Here is an 8,329-nt window from a genome sequence, read left to right on the forward strand (position 1 = left end):
AACAACCGGTTCTCCCAAAGTGGTGCGAACTGGCTGAAACCCACCACTGCAAACAACCAATGCTATTGGAAGGGGCAGAGAAAGATATTTTTAAGAAACAGGTATGCAGAACTGATCAAGTTGGACGGAGGTAACATCTAAAGATACATCCAGAAACATATAAGAAAAGAATAGCTACTTTACATGGAAATTGGTATCGGCGCCATTTTTACAGATTGTTGGAATCCAGCTGAACATGTTTTATATTTGAGAAAACTATCTTCCCCTCTCACTTCAAAACAACTCTGGTGCATCCTGAACTTGACCAATTAGTAATCAGCATAAATCTATTTTGGATCGGCAGGGCATTCTGTTAGCACTCTATGCCAGTGTTTCTCAACCTTGGCAACGATAAGAGGTCTGGATGTCAACTCCCAGAATTCCCTAGGCAGCTGAGCTGAACTGGCTGGGTAATTCTGGGAGTTGAAGTCCTCTTAACGTTGCCAAGTGTTGAGAAACACTGCTCTGCACTTCCAACCATTATTCCATTCTGTCCAGTTTTAACCAATAATTTTAAAAACATTACAGTCGTATATCATACTTTCCTTAACACACACTTTTTTTCTCCATTGCCTCCCCAAGTATGTTTATTATTTTTGCATATTTTTTTAAAGATATGATTCTCCGCTGATAATTCCACAGAAGGCTGGAGGAAGCTTAAAACAATTGTGCAGGACAACACTTGTGTGATGGCTGCTTAAATTTATATTTTCATTGCCCTGGAATTGCTTGCTACCACTTTCAAACGCTATTCATGAGAAGTGCATGTTCGAGTTTGTCAACATTATTGGCCAGACAAAACTACATTTGATAAAGAAATAACTCAGCTCTTTGAACAATTATTGTAAATAATAAACTTTCTCATGGTAACCTGCCCAACAAAAGCAGCTTTTGCGCTGGCAACTGGCAGGCTAAACTTCAGACAGTCCTCGACGTATGATCACAGATGAGATCAAAATTCCCATTGCTAAGCAAGGGGGTTGTTAAGTGAGTTGCAACCAATTTCACAATCTTTTTTTTTTTTTTTGCCGTGGTTGTTTAGCAAATCACTGCAGTTGTTAAGTGAATGATGCAGTTAAATGAATTTGGCTTCCTGCTTCCCCTCCCCGCCTTCTGCCTTTGCTTGTCAGAAGTTGGCTGAGAAGATCAAAAATGGACATCACATGACCCAAGAAACTGCAACTGCCATAAATACATACTGATTACCAAGCACCCAAATTCTGATCATAAACTTTGGGGATACTGTGACAGTCCTGATTTTAAGTTCTTTTTTTTTCAGTGCTATTTTAAGTCATTAAACGAATGGTTATAAGTCAAGGATTTCCTGTCATCTTCTCTCCCTCTAAATTGGCTTGAATACTCAATATGTCTTTAAAGCATTCTGTGGGGGGTTATACAAAAAAAATATGTTTTTGAAATTTGAAACACCAAGAAAGGATCAATTTCCACATGTTGTAAGAAACCCACAAAAACTACGAACTACTCTTTTTTCTTTTAAAAAAAAGACTAAATTTAGACATGTTCAGCTAGGAAACGTTTTCAACAGGCCATTGTTCCAAATGTGAAATAAGATCTTGAGATGTTTCTAAAAGCAAATCTACTCATCTTCTCTGTCAAATGCTTAGTTCAGGTGCACCTATCCGGCAGCAAAGCAAAATAGTTTTAAGGCAATATCAAGAGATATTGGTGCACCAGCCCATTATGTCCTACACATTAAGGACTTTCTGTAGATGCTATTCATTGACCCTGCCTAATAGTTTTCCGTTTTCGTTTTTATAGAGACTAGATCAGGGGTGGGTTCCATTACCTTCGCTACCGGTTCACAACAGGAACACGCACACTTCTGCACATGCGCAGATCATCCATGATGACATCTGGGTGGGTGGGCGGAGCCTCCCACCGCCGTTACTACTGGACCAAACCGGTAGCAACGCACCATTGGACTAGATCCAAAGGAACTTTCAGTTCTGATGCAAGCTTTTCTACTGAGGAAGATGTGCTTGTGTTCTAGATCAGAGGTCTCCAACCTTGGCCACGTTAAGACTTGTGGACTTCAACTCCCAGAATTCCTCAGCCAGCTTTGCTGGCTGAAGAATTCTGGGAGTTGAAATCCACAAGTCTTAACATTGCCAAAGTTGGAGATCCCTGTCTAGAGAAGAATTCCTGGCTGGGGAATCCTTGAAACTGAAATTCACGCCTTTTAAAAGTTGACAAGGTTGAGAAATATTGATTTAGATTCCATTGGTTAGATTACAATCAACCAATGGAACAGAAGTTGCCTTCGGAAGTTGTGGGAGCTTCATCACTTGGGACTTTCAAGAAAAGATTGGACTGCCATTTGTCAGAAATGGTGTAGGGTCTCCTACTTGAGCAGGGGGTTGGGCTAGATGACCTATATTAAGGTCCCTTCCAACTCTGTTAATCTGTTAAATCTGATTAGAAGATGTAAAGGCTGGGGGCAATTATTGGGAGAAGGAACATTTTAACTAATTGCCACAGGTCTGAGAGCAGAAATGAGACGAAATCTTTCAGAAGTGAAGGTGACATGCGTTGGATTATCTAAGGAGATCCTTTCTTGAGCTATAAATCCTTGCAGGAATGTGTTCCAGAATTCAGAATGATTTAATGGGGCTCTCTCTCTTGGTTTTGAGGTAGAGAATGGAAGTCGAACAACAATTCATTTCTCAGGAGAGAAAGAGGGAAGAAATTTGAAATACTTCAAATTTCCTGGTTGACTGAGGTTTTTGTTTTTGTTTTAATCTGGGAATGAAACTCATCCTAGTTTTTCTCTCTTCCTGGTATTTGTTTAGATAACCACTGAGCCATAAGTATATATTAGTTATTGTGGATTTTGTTTTAGCTGAGACTAATATTTTTAATCATTTGTGTACTTTGGGGGTGGGTTCCTTGTTACATACTGTAATCCTATCACTGTCCATGTGGGTGGGGGGAGGATAAAAGAAATTGGAAAATAAATATTCTTTTAAAAAGAAATATGGTGTTGTTTAGTTTGGACTGCTTTTGGTCACAGTAAATGCGAAAGAAGAAGCATCTTTTGGGTCCCAATTACATTACTGAAACTGGAAAAAAAAATATAATAAATTGTTGCTAATTGATAATCTTGTATCTCCATCGAGGAAAGCATCTTCTCAGGAGGATAGTTCAAATATAATGTTGGTAGTCCAAGGCTGGGAGAAGAGAAATGACAATTTTTGTCATTCTACATCAAGGAGGAGGAGGAGGAGGAGGAGGAGGAGGAGGGGAGGGGGAGGAGAACGGGAGAGGGAGGAGGAGGAGGAGGAGGAGGAAGGAAAAAAAGAGGAATATGAAGGGGAAGGAGGAGGAGGAGGAATATAAAGGAGGAGGGGGAGGAGAAGAAGAATCTCAATGACCATCAATGAATAGCAATCCCAACTTGTCTTCCCATTGCTATAATATTAGCATTCCATATAGTTGTGTCTATGCCAAAGGTGTAGACCTTGATGTGGAATACTACCTACTAAAGTTCTACTACTAAAGTTCAGCAACTTTAGGAGGGTCACCTATTTCCAAACTGCATCTTACAGTATTATATTTTTTGCTTGTCCATCTTCAAAACTTGGAAATTAGTGAAACTTGCTTGCTAGCTGATGGAAAGAAACTGAGAAAGAATACCTTTCAATACCTTTGACACAATAACTAGCACAACTGCACAACTATTTTATTATTCTTCGTTCCTAAGGTTGCTTAGATGGTAAGGGGGAATGTTTTTGTGGTTTCCAGATCTTGCTAAACCACAAATGATCTCAATTAATACCTGCAGATGTCAAAGCTTTCTTGATTCATCAAAATGGCATCCAAATGTAAATAATTGCCAAATTCTTGCGAGATTTCAGCAATCTTCTTGAAAATCCTGTGAGAGCTAAAAGGTGAGATGGCTTCAAACAGAAGATTTGAAAGGTATCTCAGGAATTTGGGTAATTTTAAATGAATCTTAACTGAGAAAGTGAAGTGCCCAGTCCATTGTGCATAATTACCTGCTGAGGCCTGTTAAAGTATTGCTTGAAAAGATCAGAGTTATTGACTTCTGCTTATAATACAGGTAGTTCTTGAGTTAAAACAATTTATTTAGCAATCATTTGAAATTAGGACATTGAAAAAAGGAACTTATGTCCAATCCTCACATTGAGCAACTGTCGTAGCAACCCCGGTTATCTGTTTAGAATTTGGGCACTTGGTAACTGGGATATATTTATGATGGTTTGTTTGTGAACCTTCCAGTTCAGAATAGGATACCTCACCGCAGCCAACTCTTGGTCAACTCGCCATGGAACAATTTTAACGATTCAATTTAATTATTCAAAATAAAAAGATTATATAATTTTATAAATAATTCATGTTTCATTTTGTCCCTCTTTTTGCATCCTTCCTTTAATGATTCTATTGCAGCATTTCTTTGATATTAGTGTAACTCTTGTACTGTAATGAGTTGTCCTGCAGCAAGTTGCCTGTGGCGAATTGTCATAAACCTTTCCCAGTGGGGCCTGACAAGCCAAGCCAATGGAGAAAGCCAGATTTGCTTAATGAAGATATAATTCACTTGACAATCATAGCAAAAAAAAGGCTGTAAAATTGGGCACTTTCGCTTAGCAATGGAAATTCTGGTTCCAGTTGTGGGTGTAACTCTGTATTCTCAAAGGCTTGTAATCCTGAAGATCTGCACAATTGTTAAAATGGTAAACTTCCATCACAGTAGATCTCATCTGTTCTTTTCGCTTCTGAGCCTAGTTCTGACTTAAAAGGATTTCAGTTCAGCCTGAAGCTCTCAGTTTGCTTTGACAAATTACAGCGAAGATGAAGATTGGCAAATCAAAAGTGACAATGACATTGTTTGGTTCATTTCTTTTGCCCCAATGAAAAGCAGAGCTGAGGTGGATTCCACACAATTCTTCTGCCTGCTTCACTGAGGTGGTTGGATGCATTTTTAATGTGTTTTTCTATTTCTGAGTCGACTGCATGATTAATGTTTCTGCCAATACCTTTTTCTTTGCTAATTCTAAACACTTGAGAAAAATTTTCCTTGGAGTGGAAGGTTTTGATGCTGTCAGCTTTCAAGGAAGAAATGCATGGCTTTTCTGTAGTAATTAGCAACCATCAAACTCAGAACTCACCAAAATGATAGTATGAAAAAAAACAACAACACAACATTGTAGCAAAATCCTGAACTGGGAGCAAGGAAAATGAGTCTCCGATTATTTAAAATTACTATGAAAAGTTGAAGGTGACAGCACAGGAATTCCAACTCACAGCTTTGTCTTTAAATGTGAATCTATGCATGTGATGGCTTGCATTTGGGCCTTGCTTATATAATGGCTACTACCTCCATTAATCAGTGTGAGAATTTCTCCTCATGGAAAAGGGAGCATCAAATCAATGTAATCACTCCTGATGTTTATTTTTATTTATTTATTATTCCATCATCATCATCATCTCTTTTATTCATTAAACATGAAGCTCAGTCAACTGAATGTTTAAAAATGTGTCACAAATACCATTGACTGGTGCTAATGGTTGATGCGGGTTGCTGCCAGCGTCTTAGGTATCAACCAAGTACCTTTTTAAAATATATGTTCCGAGTAGCGCAGTTTTATTATTATTATTTTATCCAGGTGATGAACAGACCTAAATATTCCTTCCTCCTCCTATTTTCCTCAGAACAACCCTGTGAGGTGGGTTAGGCTGAGAGAGGGGGATTGGGCCCAAAATCACCCCGCCGGCTTTCATGCCTAAGGCAGGACTAGAACTCACAGCCTTTTCAGCTTAGTACTATTAAACCAAACTGCCTCTATGGAGCTGCCTGGGGAAATCTAGGAATTGAAGTCCACACCTCTGAACGTTGCTGAAATGGAGAAACATTTGGGAGAGACTGAAGCTGAAAAATGAAGAATTTGCCAGCTTGTCAAAGTTGACTCAAAAACTCTTAAAGCAAAGCAAAACTGGATCACCGACAAATATGTGAATACTTTTGGTATGAATATTAGGGGTGAATACCTGACCCCAAGCATTTCCCACCCTCTAAGATTTATCATCAGTTGTGTGCCCATTGGAAGCCAGGGCTTCTGGATGCATTGTGCAAGTATAGTCTTTCTTTCCTAAGGCCAAACAAATAAGAAATATACAATGCTTACAGATGCAAGTTAATAGCTGTCTGGACCTCTAGTAAAATCCCCCAAATTAGGTGGATGCATAATAAATGTCTCTCCTAGATGTACCCTTACACAGTCGCACATTTTAGATGTCCATTGCAGTAGCTGTCCTTTATTGCTGAGCCTTCTGACTTTTGGCAGTACAGCACTGATCAATTTCACATAAAGTTGAATTCATTTGCACTCTTCTGGGCCTCGCAGTCCATAAAAACCTAGAGATCTGTCTGCAGGAATCTCTTCCAGAATGACCTACAACTCCATTCTCACAGGACTGGTAAGTTGTTCCCTCTTTCCCGCCATATCTCAGTGTCTTGTTTCTCCCTGGCATGAATTCCTATAAGACTGCTGGCTCCACACTGTTAAAATAAAAAGCTACTGTAAGCTGCCAGCTGCAAGGAAGAACAATGACACTAATAGGGAGCAACTCTAGCCCTCCATTGTGGTGACGTTGTGTGTTCCTCATCACCCAGATGTTGGGTTTGTACTTGTAAACAGGAAGCACAGAACCAAACTGGGGCTAGCTTTGCTCATGCTAGCCCTTGAAAAAGCAAACAAAAAAATGCTCCCACATATGGATGTCTGTGCATGCAGTCAGTCAGCTTCAAAAAGAATTTGACTGGAAAGCGGGGACCAAACTCCACTGCTGCTTTTGTGCGTTGTGGACAACTGATCCATTTCCTCTCCAGACTAAGCAATTCTAAGGATGGCACATTCAGTAAGGCAAAGAAGAAACCTGAGTTAGAAAATACGATGCTTTGGAAGATCTAAAAATGTAGACATGTCTGCCCTCTAGTGGTTGCATTGTTTTATTAGTTTTAATTTGGGCAGGATTTAAAGAATCCCGTTTTTTCATTTTCTTCCCCTGCAGAAGTGATTCTTCTTGCACTCAGAATTGGTCCTTCAGAGCACGAGAGAGAATTAAGATGCTGTATTAGAGTCACTGCTTGTAAATTTTCAATTTTTAAAACTGAGAAGGCTGAACTGAACACTTTAAAAGAGAAGCAAGATTCACTGCATTTAAGTTTTCTTGCAACAAAGTGATTTATTAAATGTGAAGAGATAGGCTGGAAAACCCTGAGATGAAACTCTTACTGATCCTAATGTTAAGTTTGTTTTTTTTCCCAGGCAATGGTGTGTCTTACATTGTTATAACTGCAGTCACAAAGTAGATCTCTATTAAGCAAATTTCCAAAGTGGCCCCATAACTAGGACGTGTGCACACTAGTACGGAGAAACAAACATCTATTCATAATAAAGTGTGTATTCATCTCCTCCCAAGTTGATCGAATGAATCACATCCCTATTGAAAATTATTTTAAAATAGTTAAATCTCAACCACGGTTACATCCCCCTTAGAATATGCCACCTTGATTCTGAAAATTGGCTATTTGTAGTTTGGTCACGAAAGTGTCCTAAATTCTTAGTCTCTGCCATGCTGCGCAGGAGACCTAACACAAATATATTGTGTGTGTGTGTGTGTATGTATTTATGCAGACCAGGAAAATCTGTTCGCTTTAACATAAAAGGTCTATTCCCCATTTTTTCCACATCTTGGCACACGTGATTAATACACGTGATATATGAAAAAAGGTATCCAAATGGCAGCAACAGGGGCATCCTTTTTCCAAAAAATGAACCTATCCTGCCAAAATCCTTTCTTGGGTACGTGCAGAAATCTCATATTTTTATTTATTATCTTGTAGATGACAAAGAATGCACAATAGTATTCTATTTCCTAAATTACAGGTAGTCCTCAACTTACAAATATTTGCTTAGCGACCATTTGAAGTTACAGCACTGGAAAAGGTAGCTTATGACCACTCCTCACATTTACGACCGCTGCAGCATCCCCATGGTCACATCATCAAAATTCAGGCACCTGGCAACTGGCGTATATTTAGGATGGCTGCAGATTCATGCGATGGTCATTTGCAACCTTCCCAGACAGCTTCTGGCAAGCGGAAGTCAATGAGAAGAGCTGGATTCACTTAATGACAGCATGGTTCATTTAACAACCAGTCTGCTTAACACCCATGATAAAATGCTTGTAAAATTGGGTCTGATTCACTGAACAATTTTCTTGCTTACATGGAAATTCTGGTCCA

The sequence above is a fragment of the Ahaetulla prasina genome, chromosome 4, assembly GCF_028640845.1.
Source record: "Ahaetulla prasina isolate Xishuangbanna chromosome 4, ASM2864084v1, whole genome shotgun sequence".
In the NCBI taxonomy this organism is placed as follows: Eukaryota; Metazoa; Chordata; class Lepidosauria; order Squamata; family Colubridae; genus Ahaetulla; species Ahaetulla prasina.